Source organism: Aythya marila, assembly GCF_965140915.1.
Source record: "Aythya marila genome assembly, chromosome: 3".
NCBI classification, from domain to species: Eukaryota; Metazoa; Chordata; class Aves; order Anseriformes; family Anatidae; genus Aythya; species Aythya marila.
The window spans coordinates 48,309,801-48,332,464 of record NC_139044.1 but is presented as its reverse complement, the minus strand read 5'-3'; the positions used below and the strand labels follow the sequence as shown (position 1 = coordinate 48,332,464).

Sequence of the window (22,664 nt, the reverse complement as noted above, 5' to 3'; positions counted from 1 at the left end):
CAAGCAATGACCAGCAATGGCTCTTGCATCACACCACCAGCTTAAGCTTACTTCCACAACCCGCCACAGAAATTTATTACCAAAACCTTCCTGCGGTGGCCCAACAGCACAAGGTCACTCATGCACATTCTTGTTGCCTCCTCCACAGTGCAGATAACCACTGCAAGCCCCCTCTTTGTACACCAGTCAGGCTGTATAGGGGGGAAAAATATAAAGAACAAAAAATATGTCTTGCTCCCAACCAGGGCTGGTCCAAGATTTCTAGCATAAGGAAGATTTCTAATCTTCCCCACCCCCTTTCATGAGGTTTTGGAGTTAGAATATCATGACTAAGCTGGTAAATTCGCATTCACCCACGTCACGGGGGCTCCTATCTTACAAACCAACTCCTCCACTAACACTTCCCCACAATTAATGCAAAGGAAGGGAGAATAAAAACAAACAAACATGAAATCTCTCACCCCAGGCTGGAAGGGAGTTCCCTTTCAGTAAATTACAGCTAGCTCCAGGAGAGGCTGACTGCAGGGAAAAAGCGTGCCTTCAAATGCCTAACACCGATTCTTTGCCTACCTGAGAATTTCTAGTTTTTCTACCCTGAAAGAAAAAAAAAACAACAACCCTCACCCTGCTGTATATAATGGCACCTACCCTTTGTGAGAGCAGACGTCTTCCTGTACCCCTTCGGTGCTCGAATCTGAACTGCCTCAGTGCCTGCACTTCAAGAGCAAGTACCTCAATGGAGAACATCTCCAAGGCTAACTAGTTATGTGAAAAACATTTACCAGAGGAAGGGAAACACGCAGTTTTCTGAGACTTGTCACTTTCCAACTGGATGTTTTGTGAGGGTGAGTCACTGAAACAGTTGAGGCTGTTCTTCTGTCCTTGCATGGATTTTGTTGGTAAATTTCTTCAGCTCACCTAACTGCTGGTGATACTACACTGAAAGCATAGTTATGTATTGACTCGAAAAGTACGATAAGTACAAAATAAAGTACAAAAAGCAGGCAATGCAAGTACCTAACCTACTGTAAAGGGCAACAGAACCGTTCCTCTTTAAGGCATTAGTCATTTTCTTAACCTACGCCTCATGGCAACACAAACCAAGAAAATCGACAAGCTCCATTCCTTTATTCTTGTAGGAAGATGTGATAAATGTGTAGTAAACTCCAATACAAATCAAAAGCAAGGCAAGCAGGGCGAGCCACAACCACCATTCTGAGGACCAGACCAGATAAATGGCTGAGTGATGAATCAGTGCACTGCACAAAAGACGGGAAAAAGCATTTCTAAAAAAAGTCATGGCAAAATAAGGCTAAATACTGCCTAAATACTGTCCATGAATGAATGACTTACAAGAATGACTTTCTTCCTTCTCAGATTATCAGACTACACCTACTAGGTGCATCTCAAACATTTTCCATATAACTAATTAAGCCTTCACGTAACTAAGAAAAGCAAGTCTGATATCTTCTCTGGTCCACTCAAAAGCCCTCTGTGTACCACACGATTCATGGAGCACAGGTTCAAAACCCTGGACAATACCTACTAGATCAGCTGCCTAGGAGGTTTTCCAAGAAAATCAAGTACTGACAATTGCAGAGCTCCTGAGACAGGCTACCCCAGTGCTTCAGCATGCATCTAGCCTCACTAGGCAACTGGTTTGGTTGTCTGCTCCAACCCCTGCTGCAGCTACAAGTAATTGTGAAGAAAAACTCGAGGAGAGGAGCTCTGCTGCAAACTTGCACTGCTTAGGAACGTGAAACAATTGGGGGTCAGAGCTGGAATGTTACTACATGTCCACAGGAAGAACTGTAAGTATAGCTTATCATTACAAAAATCACATACAGATTTTTTGCCCAGCACTGCCTTCCCTTGTCACCCCAAATGAGTGGGAGGACTTTCATGGAGCCCAGCAGGCGAGGAATCAGCTCGACAGCTTCAAGCAGGTTCCCATTCTTTACATGCAGGTGCTCACAGGAGCAGCAACAAGGTGCAACGGAGAAATCTGGTCTGCTCCAAGACAGAGCTCCTGGTCTTCAACCAGCAGTAAAATGTTTAAGTTGAGTGTTTTAAACAGAAGAAGAAACCAAAATCCACATCCTGCTTGCCTTGGCCCCTTACTTACCCCCCCTTAGGCCACCCTAAGCTGGCGATGCTACAACTGTACCTTTGCACTTCTTTTTCTCTCCCCTTGAAGTTGTTTTTCAGCAAGATGGCAGAGAGCACTGGTGGGGAATCATGCACACAAATTTAAAACAATGACAGCAACAAAACCAACCAGCCAACCAACCAGCAACAACATCAAAACTTTCTCTGTTGGCTGCAGGTCTGCTTTTGGAGATTTTTGCCTCAGTCCCCATGGGAGATCCTGTCAGCAACTCCCTTGAATAACACTTCAAGGATGTGCATGGCTGTGCTTTTAGGGCCAGAAATCACCAACAGAGAGAAATCCAGGAATGATGACTTAATTCCCCACCCATCACAATAAATTACTGGATGTGCTTTCAAGGCAAGAGATAAACACAGTCCAGCCCTTTCGTATGTTCAGGCTGAGACCCATTTATTTCAGCATTTGCTTGCAGGAGGTTCTTTTAACACAGTTCTCTTCACCAATCTAATACTCCAACAAAGACCATGTGCTTTTTTTTTGGCCACAAATGGCTGTGCTCAGTATAACACGTACAGATCAAAGGAGTTTGTACCAACGAATGGTGAAAGACAACACGCTGCTTGGCAAGTTTCCACGGCACCACCACTTGCTCTGTACGGGCATGAAACCAGGCAGTCGCATCTCTGGCGGATGTGGCTTCTTGTTGCCCATAACACCACCAGCTTTCTTCTATTGTGCACAGGAACACCGGCACAGGAACTGCTCAGCAAATTAAAAGTGGTCACAGGGCACTCACTGCGAGTCACTGTGCAGAGGGAGCACCAACAGTCAGATTTCAACATCTCACTTTAAGCAATTTCCTGTTCGCTTAAACACACAGAAAATAATTCTTTTTTCATGCTGGGTTTTATTATTTTTAAGATGTATCTTAAATTGTATCTTTAATTTAAGAACTATTGCTTTCAGTAAAGCTTCTCACTGTTACGAACGGCACACTGTGACCACCAGGTCTGCGCTTGCCATCAGTGCTCAGCTCTTTGCTGGAATTAGTTACCAGCAGGAGGGAAGTGCCAGCCCGAAACAAAACCAAAGAGCTCCCAACTCCAGCTTTCCAGTGATCCCCAACAAGTTATTTGGGAAGAATTCACTGTTCTTACAGAACAAGGTTAATCGAGAAGAGGAAACAACATACATCTGTCCTGAGTGCACACGCTTTTCTCCCATGTTGGGGGATTTGTATGAGCGACTTACTGATAACTGTGCCCAAGGTTATGAGAGGTACAAAAACGGCCGTGGAGCATGAACCGAGAGCCTGACTCCACGTGTTGATCTTGGCCCACAGATCTCAATGGAATCTAGAAAGAAGTAAAAAAGCCAGGCAACTCCTTCATGCTGTTTTTATACCAGTCTCCTGCTTGGGCTCCACAAGAGCCTGCCTGTCTGAGAGCTAACAGGGAAGCCACCCTCAGTGCCTCCCAGAAAGCTGCAGCTCCACACCTCACCTCTAAATCTATCAGAGTAATGTCTACACGCTCCGGTCAGCATTAACTCTTCATTGTTTGAGAGTTGTACGGAGGATCACTGCTTCCTCTCAAAGAAAAGCTAGTCTGTGATACGCCCAAATCATTCAGAAGATAGCTGGAAAGGATGCTTATGAAGTTATGACTTCTGTCACCTCCGTAATTCCTGCATACTCCCAACTAACATCACAGACCCACTGATGATTCCCCTCCCTCCTCTGTCCTGCACGCCCAGCTCTCCCCACATCCACAGGAACCAGCCCTCTCTCCTCCTCACTCTCAGGCTAGTGGGTGAATAGAGAAATTGCCCTTCAATTAACTGTTCTCAATTTGAACCTAACCTAAAGATTGTGATTTCTCTTTCAGGCTTGAAGAAGGGTTCCTTCATACAAATCCTTTCCAGTTTTCCAGGCATGCCAACTGGTCTAACAAGAAGAATTACTGCTGACTGCAGATGTTGGATCATTTACGTTATCCACTTTGCTTAATCCCAGCTATGCCAATCAGACAACATAGAGCCAAACAGAAAAAAACAGACACACTGCAGCCTCCTGCTATCTGTGAAACGATGAGATAAAGTGTTAAAGCATCTCCAGTCCTGCAGATTGTTCCCCTGGCATCTCTGCAACACAAGCTAATGGTTCCCTTGGAAGGGGGCAAGGCTCCACAACTCAATTGTTAAACCCCCCAGGACCTGCTTTGACCACCAGGCCATCTGATAAGCTCAGCACGCTTTACCAGAGCTCTTGTTTGTGGCCTCACTAAAGCCAGACTTCTCATGCAGGTTTTACTGTAATGTGCTCCTGAAAGAAACAATTATTCTCCAAGCAATGCCATCAAGAGAACTGATGCCTTGTAACTAGTGCCCAGTTGCAAAATCTGACCTGCTCCATCTCTGCTTCAGCTCCTGTACAATTCAGGTGCTCCCTCAGCCCCGTGAGGGAATGGCACACATGATCCAAGACAAGGAAGGTACATAAGGTGTATCGGGAAAAGTTTTGCCCTGTCTTTACTAGAAGGAAACAGCTTATCAGTGAGCAGCACTTGAGGTCAGATTTCACTGACTATTAGGTTATGCTTTTTCTTATCAGTGTTTGACGTATTCAAAGCAAGAAATACAGCTCGTTCACCTATGCAAGCACTGACACACACAGACTTGAGTGCTGAGACAGGAAACATGAGAAGGGAAGGTCAGGAACAACCCAAAGGATGTTAAATGTTTTGCAATGATCAGTAATACAGAGCTTGATAGCCCTTATCAGTTAGGCTTACACCACAGCAACCACTTGATAAAAAAGATAAGCAGACAACACTTAGACTTTCACACACCCTGGGACAAAGCAAAACAGCACCCAACCCCTCAGGTACCCCCCTCCGGGCATGCTGTGACTGTGTATGGCCCTGCCTTGTGCCTTATCCAGGGGGCTGCATGCCAGGACTAACCTCTGGATCCCGCTGAAAGCTCTTGCAACAACGACGGCTTGGATGAGCAGTACTTACAAGGTTACTCCCATTCTGATCTTGCTGGTTTGGGTGGCATAATACTGTCTAAGTCACAAAACAGAAGTTTAAAGGAGAGCGGTGTGACCTATAAGACTAAGGAAGTGCCATCTTAAATTGACACACTCAAAAACTAAATCCAAGAATTGGATTTACAATTACGGTTACAAACTTGCTCCCAAACTTTTATAAAACACCAAATGCATGGACAAGTACTTGCCATCAGGCATTTGAATCTTTAATGTTTCTTTTTGAGCTTTTTCTTGAGACCAGAGGGCTAGGAGCTACTTGATTTGAATAAAAGTCAAGAATCTGGCATAATTTAATCTTTCAGAAAAAACTTCAGCTATTTACAAGGCTTACAACATGTACAAACAGGGGAAAAGAAAGCATGAATGATTAAAAAAACAAAAACAAAAACCCCACACACAAAAAAAATACAACACTGAAAACTGAAGCAGCTCTAAAGCAGCTCTAAAGGAGACCTGCCCTAAAAAGTGCAACTATACGTTGTCTTTTGGTCAATCTGGAAAAGAAAGATCTCCTTTTTTTCTCACTTCTGCAGACTAAGGTATTTGATGCAAATTAATAAATGTTGTGGGTGATGCAAAGTCAGAACACATTTTACGCATCAGATGACCTTGAGAGGTAAGGTAACAGAAATGAGATTAATTTTGATAGGACAAGCCCTGCAGAACTAATAAAATAGAGCCTCATAATTTAGAAATGACAGAGGAGAGAAGTATCTGGGAACATTAGCTTGCCAGTTAATGTTTCTGGTCTACTTGTATTATTCAGCTCTACAAAGGAAAAGGCTGACATTAGGGTGCCCCCCCCCCCCCCCCCCCCCCATTCCCCCAAATATCGGGGGTGGAAAAATATACAAATATAAAGCTGTGGCAGGTTAGGAGAGACACAAGAACAACTGTGTAAAATGACCAAAACCTCAAGTATCTGTATATTCTCAAACTTCTTCTAATTCCTTTAATAGATGACAGATTTAGAAACTGGACAAGATTCATATTAAACTGAGTGCATTATACTGCTGCTAGAAAAAGCATGAATTTATTTCAAAACTCTCTTCTAGTCCTATTTCCTGCCACTAGGAAAAAGAAAATAAAAATAAAGTAGCCCGGCCCAGAGGAGTTCTCAGCCAAAAATCAACTTTCAGGGGCCAGGATCTCAAAATCTGAGCACGCACAAAAGCAAACATGAACCGAGTTAATAGATGCCTTAGTCTTCTCTTGTATTTATTCAATCAGAGTTGAATTCTTTGACATAATGAATCATTAGCACTTCCCTAATTACAGGGCTATTGGCAGTATCCATACTTAGGACTCAGAACAGCTCCCACGCTCGTGACTTTTTGTCTTTGCTACATGCATTGCTTGCGTGTACTAACTAGATCATCTGAAGATGAGAAAAGTTATTTGACTCAAGTGAATCAAGTTCAATGCAAATCCTAAGGAAGGAAAGCTATTCTCACCCAATGCCTCTCCTTCCTGCATATTATCCTTACAGAAGTCTTCATTTCTATGTGGACCAGGTTTGTCCTCTCTAAGTTTCAAATCAAACAAAAATTTGGACTTTGGGAAGAAAGCAGTTCAGAACAAAGTGGCACATCAAGAGAGAAAATCCCATTGTTTTCTTTGCTCTAGATCCACGTTTTCCACATGTTCAACCTCCACTTTCAGTTACTGATGAAAAGGAACCAACCTCAGAGAGCACTGACTGATCATTTAAAAGAGAATACCAGTTGCCATAGGAAGTAGCAGGAATTGGGGAAAAAAGTGAATTTGATTAAGAAACCGAGCAAAAGGGAATTTAAAACCTAGAAAAAATCTGTAGTGCTTTTAAGTAAACCCTCCTTTTACTAAGAGCTACATTTCATAGAGGTATAAAGACAAAAAGAAGGAATTAGAGTCACAACAGAACAAGAAAACTGCAGTAATGGCAGCAAAGGTTTCTGTATGTTTCCAATAATATTTCCATTCACCTTTTATTTCAGATAACCAGTGCACTCTTAAGAAATATCCATATATTGCCAGAAATAATATGCTATGGACAACTGATTTTCAGGAGCTAAGGCAGATACCTTCTACCTGGCCTTTCCTAAGCACAACATACTCTCTCTGAATTTCAGGACTGGAAACAAGGAGCTGACTTGGTACCTTTCTTACACCACAGTTAATTTAGCATCTAGTTAATGGTGAATGGCCACCAAACCTCTCTCACTTTGAGAACACAGCTCAGAACAAAGCCATTACTCATTTTTCATTTGCATTCCCTGAATTCCTTGTCTCTGCCTGCAATCTTACAGCATCTCATCACGTGAGGTCTTGAGAGACAAGAACAGTGTCCTGGTGCTTATTTTAGCTTCTGAATCCCTAACAGTGACTTTCACCAAGCATTCTTTAACGGGACAATAAGGTCAGAAGCTACAAGTCAAACAAATGGCTTTCATGAATTAAAAATAAAGTATGACAGATCAAATATACCCATCAAGTACTCGTGAAGCTGTGATACTTGTGCTGGGTGTAGTGCAAAACTCCTCAAACTGAAGTCATCCAAATAGGTAAATATACAAAAAAGCACTTAAAAAAAATAAACAAAGAATGCAACACAAATAAGAAATACTATATTTAGTTCAGTCAGACATACACCTGAAGAACACAGTGATATCACATCACAGGTAAGGAACAAAAGATCTGTGCCTCTCAAGTCACATTCAGCTTCATTGTGCTTGCATTAACATTTCCTCAACATTTAAGTGCAGTAAGAAAGTCAGAAAAAGAATCCCCAAGCATCCTGACCTGCTCAGGAAACTGGCAGCTCGTTTGCTCCAGCAGGAAGGGATGTGAAGTTTTCACCAGCTTGTCTCACCTCTTACTGATCTAACTAAAAGGGTGCCTGCAAAAGCACTACTGGCTTTCTGCTCTGTAGTCCCACTAGGAAAAGAAAACACTTGCAGAAAAGGTGCACACAGAGGTAACCATCTCCTTGCTTGTACATGGCTACGGTCTTATTCTGAGAATTATTTGCATGGAATGATTCTCCTTGCAAACACAGGTTTAGCTTATGTGGTGCACGTCAGCCCAGCATAACCAACAGCCTCAGAGTTTACGCTCTTCTATCCTGTTCCTAAAAAGACAGCCTTTGCCAGTTACAAAAGGCAGGCTGTCCCTCTCTGGTAACCAAGGCATTTTCCTATTCAGTGCTTTGCAAATTAGGAGGAGCAGCAGCCAGACATACTGTTTCAAGGAGGTACAGGAGGAATCTGACATGTCACAAATACTAAAATTAAGACCCATCTTGCAAACGTGTTGTGTGCGTGCTGGGAACAGAGGGGTATCACAATATCAGATGCATATGTCCTTTTGGTGTTCTGCTCCTGAACTTTATCTCAAGTATTTCTAGCACAACAGAACCAAAGAAACAACAGAAAACACTTCAAAGTTTAAGCAGGGTATACAATATTACACAAAGTGTATTAGGTACCAGAATAAAATTAGAAAATAAAATAAAAATAATAAATTTATCCCATGCCAAACTGATCAAAGCAGTAAAGAAATCCCAGAATGAGGCTGCCTATGGCAAGAGTCAGTGACTTCCTCAAACTTCTCCAATGAGTTCTTGTTCTGAACAATCACCACCATCTTTGTTGCCCCAATTTTCTCAAAATTAAAGATATTCACAGGACCCACATGACTCACTGACCTCAACGATTAATGCAATGCTTATCAACTGGGAAGGTGATGAGACAATGTTGTTCCCTCTGTCTAAGCCATAAATGCTACTGCATTACAAGTGATTGAAACGCTCTCCTTTAACTCATGCAAGTTGGCATTTCTCTTTGTATTAGGAAGATTCACAGCTTTTTAAGACAAAATGTTCTTGGTGGTCATCTGGACTTCCCAAAGGAGTTCAGCCACTTGAAACTAAGAGGCGCAGCAATAGCCCCAGCTCTGGTTGCTGCATCGCAGCCACCAAGGGCGGGCTCTGGAGTTGTTAGGGTGCCAGCTGGCGCCATGCCTGAGGTCTCTGGGGTTCCATGCAGCCCATTTAGATCTTCTCTCAAGTCTTGCCTGCAAAGCTGGAAAGCCAACAGCCAGTGCAAATAAGCACGATTTTAGCATCTGAATTTACTGACCTTATTTGAAGGCCCAGGCAAGAAGAACACCCTCTGTAATCTACACTGCTGCTGCAATGTCTTTGCAACAGCTTGCACCACAACAGAACCAAGGAGAGAAGTGCCTTGAGGTACTCCAGTCCTCTCTCATTATGGGTCTGGTATTTGAAAACTGTGTAATTTTAACCAGTTCAGATCCTTCTCCAACCAGAGTTGCCATGTAGGCTGATAGCAGCGGAAGAAACATCAGCAAGTTCATTTGAAAGACAAAAATCGCTCATGACTTAGGTTGCTGTGAGCACCATTTCTTAAATTTGTTTCTGACTGCTAAGGGTGTAACTGTGAAGCTTGTGAAAAAACAGCACAGCAGCAGATGACAACACTCCAGTCAGATGGCATGCAAAGGCTCCTCCTGTAGCCTAGTTCTGTGGAATGAGGCTTGCTTGAAGGTTTCCACAAACGAGAACTCATCCCAGGATCCTCCAAATCCAGGTGTTGCAGCACATCAAATCACTCCTTGATACGGCACATAAATAGGACAAACAAACAGATCAAAGTTCTTAAAGAAAGACTCTGCTTTTATGAACTTTGTGCAAGAGGCACATCGTCTTGCAGAGGAAGATGCACAGGAGAGAGTGGAGCTACTTCTGTGGAGAGCCCAAGTCAAAGGGCTAGCCTCAGACCTGAACGGGAAGTCTCTCTATGCTCTTATCCAAACAAACAGCCAAATAAAGTTCTGAATCTTGTGTTAGATTATTTTTTTCTTTGCTGTTTTAGCACACACTTGAACTTTCAAACCAGAGCAGGCTATTTATAAAAACAGCCCAAACAACTCGACCAGGAACATGGAGAGGAAGCAGGGCTTCATCACCTAACATCCATAGGGGTAGGCAGAAGGGGCCCTAGGCTGGCTGCAGAGCCCACAGACCAGGGCTCACCTTTACACCTTGAGATCAAAGGCAGGGCACGCAGTGTACAGAAACACCCTCCAGGGAGGCGTGTGAGACACAGCGCTCTTCTGTGGAGCTCGGGGCACACACGGGCTGCTGAAAGCAGAGCTCACCGATAGCTGCCCAAAGGCACGCCCTACCCAGAGGGAGCCTGTGACTGGTGAAGAGTAATATGCTACAAGGAACGCTTCAGTTTGCAATATTAAAGTACAGACCAAACCACCGCTTTAAAATTATAACAACCCCCTCCCTCCTTCCAACACGTGTATCATTTACCAATCTAACTTCAAGATAAAAATCAGAGTAGGAGACAGGATGATGTATTTTCTAGTTAAAAAAACAATCCAACCCTACCCCCCAGCTGGTTCTGTAAATTATAAATAATGAATGCAACTGTAACCTGAAATGTGATTTTGCATTGGTCTTAATTAAACAGAAGTTCCTGAAGACTGATGGTACATAATTTTTCCCCACTTTTTTTTTTTATTTTTATAAATATACACTGACATTTACATAAGTTGGCCAGATCCTCAACTGGTATAAAAATAATCTTCGGCTCCAGTGTAGTCACTGTTACAGCACACTGAGTAACGCAAAATGAGGAACAGACTCTTCACACCCATTACAAAGCTTTATCTGTGGTTTGATCTTCCTGGCAATTTAACTTCAATGCTTGGCTAGTCACAGAATTAAAACATGCACATACACATGCTTGAATTGGCTAGCATAATAAGTGAAAAATATGCTGCATTATTGAAACATCACGGCTGCAATTTTGGCGGCAGGCACCACACAGCTACGGTTCTGGTGCTTTCTGTGCCTCGGCTCCCTGAACGTGATCCATTTTCATGCTCGTACAGAATGAAGACAAGTGCTGTAATGATAAAAAGTGTGAAACACTTTCTGATGGAGTGTCATCAGTGTTTTCTCAGATGAAACGCACCGAACTAGATAAACTGCTGCCAATTTAGTATGGCCAAGCCTGTGTTCCTGTAACATAGCCAAGCTATAATTGCTTTGGGAACCCAAATCAGTATCAGATTTAACGCAAGATCTTAAATGCACAAGTTTTCAAAGTATCCTGAAAGTTGTAGAGTGTTTCGGATCCTCACAGGGTACTACTACCTATGAGAGGAACTGCGAACTTGTGATTAAAACAGGACTGAACCTCTGTACCTCAAGGCGTGCCTCTGGTATTTGAGCCAGCAGCTCGGATCCGGCCAGAAGCCAGGCCTGGCACCGCACGCCTGAGTTCCTCCGTGCCAACAAACCACCTCGCTGCCAGCTTCCCCTGGCTCCCCCTCCCACACAGCCCTCCCCCTCAAAACAGACACCGATCGTTCGGGTCTGACCAAATGGATTCTCCCTCTTTCTAACCTAAGGCCCACAGAATGCAGAGCACAATTTCTTCTTCACGTAAGGAAGTAATTTTAAGTCCGCCTATACATGCATGAAACAGGGGGTTTCGACTGATGCTGCCTTCTCTAGCACAACCCTGCGCTCGAGCAGTGCAGGCACACAGAAGCAGGTTTTGTTCGCTTCTTTGGCCACTGTTCCTTTTAAACCGTCTCCATGTCGAAAGCTAGACGCAACCCTCCCGTAAGAAAAAAACAGCTGCACACTTCAAACATTTCATTTCACAGCTTTTCTCTGTCTTTTATCCCTACACAAGCTGCCTACAAAACAGCTTCTCCTCTCCAAGTTACAGCGCGTGTGGAACGCCGCCAGCCTCGCGAGCACAAGGGCTTTAACACTTACACGGATCTGCTGCAGCCACCGCTCTGAAACGCTCTTTTCCAAACCTTGGGGAAAATTAATTATTTAACAGCCACATGTCAGAGAGATTTATCTGCCGTCTGAGGGCTCCTCTTACCCTTCTTCCCCAAGGAATTGAGCAGTGCTCCCACGCTGCAACAAGGCAGCGGCTCCTGGTGGCAGCAGGGCCGGGCGCTGCAGACACTGACCCTGACTCCTGCTGCCCGACTGAGCGCCAGAGGCCAGCACACGGCTCCCTGCTGCAGGCCCAAAGAGGTGCTAAAGTGAGAGGTAGGGCTGGCCTTCCAGCTGCAGTGCCGTAATTCAGCAGAAGTGCCTGAGTTGGTCCTATGTTTTCTCCTACTTCTGTTTTTCAGCTCCCAGGACAGCCATGCTACAACAAAAGCACCGCCACGCAACAGACACGGCCCATGTGTGAGAGCAAGCAACCCTCCTACCTCTTTTTTGGTGTTCTCTCCTTAAAAATGGGATCACGACTTCAGGACTTTCCTGCATCAGCAAGTCAATGACATAAGCTGGAAATAGAGCACAGGCCCCAGCATCCTGGCTCACTCTTTGTATGAAGGCCAGCAGCATCATGATCATTCCTCCCATCTGGGTCAAAGTACTCAACAGTATTTCAACCTTCTCATACTGCTCACAGGAACAACCTTTGGAAAAGAGTCCTGACGATTATGATGGCACTCTAATATCCTACATATCACAAGAAAAACCTAGCACACCACTGCTCTTAATGGAGGTCCAATTCCTACCTTTCCAACAAAGGCAAAGAACTTTTCAAGGACTTCTTTATGTGGCCCATACATCAAGTAGCACCAAGCATCAGGCCCTGTCCTCCCCACCAACCCTATGTCACCAAGCCCTACAGTGTTACTCACATGGCTTTGTGCCGCTCCCAGGACATTGCCTGCTCTTCTGCCCACCTGCCCTTGCATAACGGGCTGTTTTCCACATGAAGAAATCTACCATTTGCTTTCAGAATAAGGTCCAGACCTCAAAGACTCAGGGATCTGTCCTTGCAGCCTTTTTGAGTTCTCACCTAAGGACTGCATGCACCTACAGGAAAAACTACTGCCATACAACTAAGGAAATTTAAATCTCCTTCCAGGAAACCCTGAATTTTAGGCATGAATTAATGCAGATTCCAGCACAGAGTCAGAACCTATGACGACACAAGAAGGACAAACTCCATGCAAAGCTTGAATTCAATCAGAAATTTTCTTAACTTTTTGCATTTAGTAAAATACTGAAAACGTAGTCTCATACTAGAAGGAAAATATACTGTGCTCTCAATTTTAAACTTTAGATAAGCCAGGAACATCTGAAAACTGAAGAGATATGTCAACTATTTTGACTGGGTATCTCCCTTCTTCTTGATGAGCACAAGAAGCAATACCTGTGCAAATCACAGAATCACAGAATGGTCGAGGTTGGCAGGACCTCTGAATATCACCTAGTCCAACCCCTCTCCGTCCAAGCAGGATCACCCACAGCACATTCCACAGGATGGCATCCAGGTAGGTTTTGAATATCTTCAGAGAAGGAGACCCCACAGCCTCTCTGGGCAGCCTTTCCCAGTGCTCTGCCACCCTCACAGTAAAGAAATGTCCCCTTGTATTCAGCTGGCACCCCCTGTGCTTCAGTTTGTGCGCACTGCCTCTTGTCCTCTCACTGGTCACAACTGAAAAGACACCTGCTCCATCCTCTCGACACTCTCCGCTCAGATATTTATGCACATTGGTGAGGTCTCCCCTCAGTCTTTTCTTTTCCAAACTCAGCAGGCCCAGCTCTCTCAGCCTGTCCTCACATGACAGATAAAATAATAACAACCTTTAATTGACATTTTGGTGGGCAGGGAAAGTTTTTGATAAAAATTCAACTCAGAAATTCAGTTGGCATTCAATGTCTGAAAAGATAACCCAATCCAAGAAGTAAAAAGAACTTTTCTGAATACTGCATTGTTAATATCTCCTTCTCTGTATTTTGCTTTTGCATAATGAATAAAAGGCAAGGTCAGACAGAACCCACAGAAAAATGGCTGGAGTTTGAAGGAGGGAAGAAATTCTTTCTCTATAGCTAGCTTGCTAATAGCTTTCTCTATAGCTAGCTTGTCTTCAGGAAGCTGCGGAGTATTATCACATTGCACATCTTTGGATAAGACCTCATATGAGCTAGAGAAAAGGCCTGGGAAATGTCAGAGAATGCTACGAGCTTGTTTGCTTTAAGAAAAAAAAAATCCAATAAAAGACTCTCCACAGCATTTGAGGGTGGTACAGGCAAGGAGCTACATCACAGCAGCAAAAGCTATAATAACAAGAGCCACTGTCAAAAGCCTCACTGCTGCAGATCTCCCACGCTTTCCCAAAAACAAGGACAAGCTTCTTAGAAGTGACAGCCAGAAATTAAGTCTGCACAATCACTCTGTTTCCTTAACTAACACAGGCAGCAGATACATTCATTCATCAAAATCTTTCATTAGCAGTACATACTAATTCCTGGATTTTTGCTTTTAACTACAGAGCTACATAATTTCCAACAAGCAGTGATAAATATATGTACAATGAAAAAAAAAAAACACACCCTCATGTATTAGGAAGTTCACTTATGTTTTAACCTTCAATGCAAACTCCATATTCATAGATGCAATATACTGGAGATTCAATTTAGAAACACAGCCAAGTGAACTGAAGAATAATCAGACTGAAGAGCACTTCCCCCTACAACACCATGAGATAAAGGAAATGTTAATTACTGACGCTCTAATGCAATTTGTTTGAGAATAGAAAGAGCACACAAATGAAAAAATACTAATAGAAGTGGGCTAATAGAAGAGCAAAAACATCTACCCACAAACAATTGCACTGTAGTCTCTTAAATCTCTGTCTGTGTGGTTCTTTATTTCATTTTTAAATTTATTTCAGCAACGATCAAAATGGGTCTGCCCAAAGGGTAACTGCCTCACCAAACCCAAGCAGACTGCAGAACTGTTTGGCACTCGTTTCCATCTGGTTTCGAGTACAGCTTTAAAGGATCCCTGATTTTAAATACTGTGTTGGATATTCAGCAACATACATTCAGTTTTCCCAGCAAGACCTTGCCCAACAGACCCTGCAAAGAGAGAAAACAACATAATCCTCATAACGCTTGCAAACAAGTCACAAGAAACAACCACCTAGCCACGTGCACTCAGAAGCTCTTTCAACTCAAGGGTCACACTGGAAGACCTCAAGTAACAGCTGAAAGGAAACACTGCTTCCTTTGAGATTCCTGCAGAAATTAAGACATCAGATGCTTTCACTGGACCAGCTGCTGAAATCCTTGCTGTAGAAGAGCCCAACAACCTACTCCACAACAGCATGTAGCTATGGGACTTTCATACTTCCAGCAGCGCACACTGGAAAGGGAGCAGGGCAGCAGGAGATGCAGCCAACCAACAGCAAACTCTGCAATGAGACAAGACATGTTGCACCTCACCTGGATGTTACACCAGAAGTTGTATTCCCTGACCCGACCGAATACAAAATTATTCCAGTAGTTCTGCCCACAGGAACAGTGCTCTTTCCCAGACAGTGCTGCATCACTGCTAGCTTGGTATCTGCTGATGGTTATCCGTGAGCTATTCTCCACATCTTTGCAGGAAGGTTACACAGGATCAAGAGGCTCTCTCTCCTTCAGATTTAGTACCATTCTATCAATCAAAATCAGCCCTACAGCTAAGATGAGGTTTCTACAAATATGCTAGGTCTCCTAAGAAGGACTTGGTCCTCTAGCAGTAATATTTCCCCTTACTAAGGCAATAACTATAGCAAACTTGTAAATATTAATGTCTCATATTCTGTGCTGTGATTTGGCACAGAAAATTCATGTTGCTGAACTTTATCATGACACACTTTAATACAAAAACTCCAGATTTCCTCCAGTCCAGGAATCTAGGAAGCTCGCTGCCCAGATCTAATGCTCAGCAAGATGTGCTAGGAACTTTGTCATGTGAGATGTCAGCCAGCAAACTGCCTGTGCTTCGCTGCCTTCTGCTTCCCTGCTATCCCCCTCTCCATTCAGCCAAATACCACCATCACCCTTCTGCAGATCAGGAATCTGAGGCAAAAAGAAAAAATATATAAAAATAGAGGGCAAATGAAGACAAGCCAGCTCTACAAAGGCTCCAGCAGCAGCAAAATAGTATCAGCGACAGGAAGGTGCTCTTCTCATTAAAGAAGATCAGACTAAGTGCCTCCCCCAGCTCTTCACCAGCCCTTGACGGACAGCATCAGTATCAGAAGTTCTTTTATATCCATTTTCCTAGAAAGTAGTTCCTTTCTCCTAAACCAGCAGCTGATCATCCCTTCCAGGCTGAATTAGGGACTCTGCTAAAGGCCACACGCCAGTGACACTTCATGAACAGAACAGCACTATGCCCACAGAGAGCACCTGCAACCCATGTACAGCCTTGGGTTCCACCAAACTTCACTGTCGGTACTGGAACCAGTAGGAAAACTTGGTAACAAAGCATGCAAGTGGTGTAAAATGAGAGGGACTGAAATATTCTTGCTTGATACTGCAAACTAATATTAGTACAGAAAACAAGGAGGCATTTGTCAGGCACTGCAGAGGGCTTATTCATAGTAATGAAAGTAATTCTGTTAACATAAACTGGATAAAAAGGAGTTTAAGCTGTCATAGATGTAGAAAACAGATGTGTTATCTTACTCTACCAACAAGACACTGGAGAACCTGTTACATTGACTGGCTCCTTCAGTCTTTCCAAATTAGGGTACAGAAATACAAGGTTTGGTCTCAGTGGTGAGTTGTACAAATAACCAGCAGCATCACCACAAATACATAACAGGTACAAAAGAGCATTAGGAAGCAGGCTGGAAAAAAAGGTGTTGAGGAATTAGTTTAAAGTAGATGACACTTTAGGTGATTTCTGCTCTAGCAAGACATCTACATTGTCAAAGCAAAGGAAACATTTTTTTCAGGGCAAGACTTATTTCAGCATCGAAGAGATCTACCTGGGCCTTTTGGAAAGCTTCAAAATGGAAATGAACCATAAAACCAAATACAATCTACCAGAAGGAAACTGTGTACGCTCCCATTTGGTCATGCACACGTAACATTGAGGGACAGTAACTCAGACAACTCTCTAGAAGACAGCAGAATGGGCACATGCCATAATATGTTGAGAAAATATTCAGCAACAACAAGAAAACATTTCAAAATCACATCCACTAACAAAAACGTGTTGGTGTGATCTCCCCACCAACCCTAGAATAGGTTCTTACTGAGTTAATAGCATTATACTGCTTATCATTTGAAGAAACAAGTGTATTTCAGTGTTATGGTTTACATGCTTAAGTCTACTTTTTTTTTTCTTCCCCTCTTAGAAAAAGACTCAGACCCCAGAATGAAGCATGAGCAGGAAAGCACACTGATACAGGCTGCAGTGTACTTCACAGCTTGAAACATTTAGTCTCCAGCATTATTTTGCAAACAAATACTGATAGTTTTTGAGAGGTATGTTCCCAAGAACTCTTTGCCAGACTGCAAACTAATAGCATGTTTTGGACCAAAAAAAAAAAAAGCCTCTGAAGTTATAAAGTTTAAATATACTGCCTGTTTAGAAGTGGAGCACAGCTTTGCCTCACATTAACTTGTTTTGTACTTATTATTTCTTATTATTGTATGCATTATTTCTCTCCTTTCTCCATCCCGTTGAATTGTTTTTATCTCAACCCACAAGCTTTTAACTTTTATTCCCCCTATTCTCTCCCCCATCCCACTGCTGGAGGGGGGTGAGCAAAGGGCTGTGTGGTGCTGAGCTGCCTGCCAGGTTAAACCACAACATGTGGGCATCTCCTAAAGTTTCCTGTAGTCATCCCCATGGCAGGGCTTGAGCGAAAGCAGGAAAGGCTAAGGTGATGGTCCAGCTATCAGAAGCTTCCCCACATTTTCTCTTTCTGTGACTACCAAATCTGGCCTCTAAGATTTGTTCTAGGCTTTGCATAGTCTTCACAAGTGGCTTCATATGGATGTGTTGTGTGGAACCAAACTAAGAAAGGCTTATATGGGCAAGTAACAGCACTTGAGAAAAAGTGATTTCGCACACATTACTGGAAACAGCCCTGCAAACAGGCTAAGAAGGCAGCCCTGAGTGCCCTATGAAAGCTCTTTGTTACATCTGTGTTGACAAACACAATTCAGTCTGTATTATAAATAAATCACTACAGGATTATACGAAGGACACTGTGGCATACTTTGAACACCACCAGACTGTTCCTTCTGCTGCAAGATGACAGTAGAGGGAACTGCAGAAAGAAGAAAGCTGTGCCTTTCAAGGGCCCTCGTTTCCCATCCCTTCCTGCTTACTCAACTGCCCCAGAGAATTTTTCCTCTCTGCCTCAGCATCTCCTTGGTACAAACAACAAGCAAAATGGTCCGCGGCTCCTGTAAACTCCAAGTGGGCACTGGGACTACATGCAATCAAACAAAATCTTGAGGATTAAACACAACACCATCACCCACCCTTATTTGGACACCTTATCATTGTACATGGAAGGAATTAGCTTTACTGTCTCATAACAGTCAGCTATGACGAATGGAAAGCAGTTCTCAGTTTCATCTGATGTTGTTTCTAGAAAGCTCAGTCATAGGAAGAATCAGTTTCCATTTTGTTTTCTCTGCAATCAGTGAGCGGGCACCAGGGGTGCCTGTTTCCATGCAGGGCCTTCCCCTCGGAGGGATTTACAAACTGCAGCCTACAAAGTGTAACTTTACCCAAAGGTATAATAATACCCCTTTCACAGCACAAGAATAGCTATTAGTACTACGATAATTAATTTATAAAGGCAAATGAGACGCTAAGACAATTGCTTTTAAAGCCCTTTTGCATCCTTCCAGACAATCATACTCTTGTTGGCAGCTCTTCCGTTTATGCAGCACCAAGTTCGCCCTGTGCTGAAAGGCAGCGGCAGGCCGGCCTGCCAGGCGTCCTGGGAGCACCAGCTGGTTCGAGCAGCAGGGAAAGCTGAGTTTCCATCAGCACAGGGGCAGCAAGAGGACAAGCTATCAACCACTGCTCTGCTCACAGACAAACATCTTCCTGAGTAAATATACCCAGCACCATTAAAAAAGACATTTGTCCAGCAGGCGTAGTCCCGTTCCCAGTCTCAGCACAGGGCAGGTTATGTCCCAGGCAGCCAGCAGGTGCCCAGCACACCCTGCTCGTCCCTGGGGATCACTGCACCAGCCCACCAAGCACAAACCAGTTCAGGATGTACGAGGCACTCTCCCACAGCCCCAGCAAGCTCCACAGCCATGTGCATGCGTGGCACTACAGCCAGGAGAACCTGTTCTCCCCACAGCCTTGGCCAACTTCACACACTAGTGCAGATGAGCTGTGCGCATCCTTTGTGATGGTTTGCTGTCCCCAGATAACAAGGAGGATGCATTCCCACCTCTTCCAATTCAGGTACAAGCAGCATCAAGGACTGCGATGTATTCCACACTAAATGTTTTCTTCCTTCCTTAGATACTCCATGGTTCTCAGTCTTTTGGAAGAAGAGACTGAGGACAAAGTGCCCCTCAATTATTTAAAAATAAACTATAAGATTAATGGATTGCCCAACCTATGTTCCAATGCCATCTTCCAAGCACACTTGTTTTTAAAACTTGTTATGGTTAGCAGCTTGCATGGCTTTGCCATGTTCGGTTTTCCTAATACCGCTGCACTCTACGGAGTTCGGTATCAGGAAGAACTTATAAACACTGTCTCAAAGTTATAAGCCCAAAGGCTTTATTTTTTTTTTCCTTACATTTAAAACACAACAGAGGACATGCAATCCTTACTAGTCTCCTAGCTCATTTAAGAGCAACAAAGACAAAAGAACAAAGATGGTTTCCTCTGTTGTTCCTTTCACGTTGAATATAGTTAGTCTCTGCAACTAACACTCTCCAGTAAAGGTTAAGACATACAAAGTAAGGATGACTACAACTAACCATTGCCCTATAGATACTTGGCAAAGGGGTTAATGGGATCAAACAGGGAAAGCTTATTCACAATTAAACATGGAAAGTACGTTGGAGATATAGAAGCAATCCAAATTACAATCTGATGACAGGCCAACACACCCTTTGGAAGGCAGGAGACTCAGGCTGAACAAGGTTTCCAATCAACAATGAAGAACATTTCTCCAGCTCAAATTTCATAAAAAGCCATGCCAAAAACATGCCAATTTATTAGAATGAGTATTTTTTCTCTTGCAACACTACATCAGGAGTTCTCCCTAACTCTAAAGTATAATGGAGCAAGTCAGTACAGAAGCTAACCTCACCCTATCTGCCCAACCCATGATCCACAATTCGTTTGAAGACAACGTCTCAACACCAATTACTGAAGGCAGCTGTGTGCATTTCTGCTCCTTTCCCTTGAAACCAAGTTGTTGCTCTAGTCAATCCTTTCCACTATAAATTCAAACTGGAAACCAAGCTTTCACTTCTTCTCTAGCTTGAATCAATGAGCAGCATATTGAAGTATATGGCATTAGCCTGCTGGGTTGTCAGCAGGTATGGTGAGAAGCTATGGAGGTATTGCCATGCTCCCAGTGAAGTAGCAGCTCACACAGCTACTAAAACACAGTTATTCCATATGACCTTTTTATGGTATGAAAACATTTACTTGAACTAGTCTGACTTAACTCGAGTGAGTAGACGAACATCCCCAGCTCTGGCAGAACCAGTGCAGTGAGGACAAGTCATGAGCCACCACAGCAGTTTGGCTTCCTACATGCGGCATGACAGCAGACATTGCGCCTGGGCAAGTGAGAATATCACATTCCTATACTAGAAAGGAGACGGGAAGAAAATGGGTAGAAGGAAATTTTACCATTATTTGAAATACAAAAGCACATTCCCAAGAGCACGGTGTCAAGGATGAAACGCTCTCCTTCAATTTTGTGGAATTATTCATCTCCACCATTGACATCAAATGGAAACTGGCTGAACTTAGAAAGATCTAAAGGCAGCTGCTGCTTTCATTTTACTTTTAAGTTAAACCATGCCTGCTCTGTTTCACTACTGGGTTGACTTCGTGATTCAGACTTTATCAGCCGCTCAAAGCAACATGATGCTTATCGCCTGCAAACCACAGGCTTCTTCTGTGTTCTCCAAGGCTAAGCTTCGTCATCTCAAAGAGCAAGCTGAGTTTCCATGACTTTCATTGGGCCCATACAGGCCCAACTTAAGTTACGTATTAGTCAGCACACCAATGCCCCCAAAAGCCATTATCTTACACATACACTAATACAAAAGCACATCAGTTTTGACTAATCTCCTGCAGTTCTTCCAAATACCTTTTTTAATTAACTATCATTTTCCCCTTTTCAAACATCACTCACATAAGGGTGACTCACATCAAACGACAGATTGCAAACCAGTGTTATAAAGCTCAAATAACTGTCTTTAACCTAGGGCTAGATTGTTCTGAGCATAACTGGGCAAAAATCTCACAAAACAACCTTTTCTAGTGGAGTCAACACTAAAGACTAGATCAACAATCCTGAATGAAAAGCCAGCTACCTGATTGTCCTAGTTTCAGCTAGCATAGAGTTAATTTTCCTCCTACTAGCTGGTGTGCTGCTGTGTTTTGGAGCAATGAAGGACAAGCATGCAGTATTATTACAGGCTCTTATTCAAACAGTGACCAGCCCTTGGTACAGATGAGACCATGCTAACGGCAGCTAAAGGATTCAGTCTGGAGACTGATGTAGCTGGTGAATCGGCACTAAATAGCCAAAAGGCTGAACGTAGCAGAAGGAATTGCATTAAAAATAACATACATATACAAATGTGTTCCTCTATCCTAAACGAAAATTTACCCGTGTACTATCTTCTACAGCCCATGGCTTCAAACTTGCAGCGTGCTCCCAGATATAAAGTAAAAACTTGGCCACGTTCACGCCACCATTCACACATGGAAATGTATACTACTTGCAAACTCCCTGCTTCAGGGATATACACATGGACAGCAAAAAACGAGATTTCTCACAAGGAACATCCTCCTCCCTTTATTACAGATACAGTAAAAGAGTACCCCCAACTCATTTGGGCCCATATATCCTGATGCAGCTTTGCAATTTGAGTCAAAAGTGTTTAAACAAAAATGTTTTTAACATTTGCACATCAGACTCACTGATGAGATTAATCCCCAACAGCCTCCAGTTTGAGATGAGTGGCAGATTTCTGAATCAAGCAGTTAATTATGAACAGTAACAATGCTTCCCCCTTCTCAGATCCCTAGTAGTGAGCAAGGTAAACTGGAATAAACCACTGGGCGGTATTTCTGCAACACAATTCATCATCCCTGTGTTGAAGGGTTATTTTCCTCTGTATGAAACCACTCACCACTGCCAGTGACATCACACTTGGATCATCTTTAGGGAGCCTCAGTAGGCATGCACTTTGTAACATTTTCATTTTTAGAAACCACTTCTGAGATTCAGAAAGGCCCAGGGCAATTCCCCTGGAACACGGACACATTTAACAGTGCACACACAGCTACTGGACATGGGTACACTACTGTGCTTTTAACAGCTTCGGAGGGATTGCACTCTGCTGTATGTTGATAGCAATTATGTGGAAGTGAGAAGTTGCACCACAATAAATCAGTGCTGAAGCTGCAGTTA

The 22,664-nt window shown here is 43.3% G+C and overlaps 1 protein-coding gene across 2 annotated transcripts in view; it reads right to left on the bottom strand.

The window, feature by feature from the left end:
* AGPAT4 (1-acylglycerol-3-phosphate O-acyltransferase 4) overlaps positions 1-22,664 on the bottom strand; it is a 78,027-nt gene that overhangs the window by 37,341 nt on the left and 18,022 nt on the right. The window lies entirely within an intron of this gene.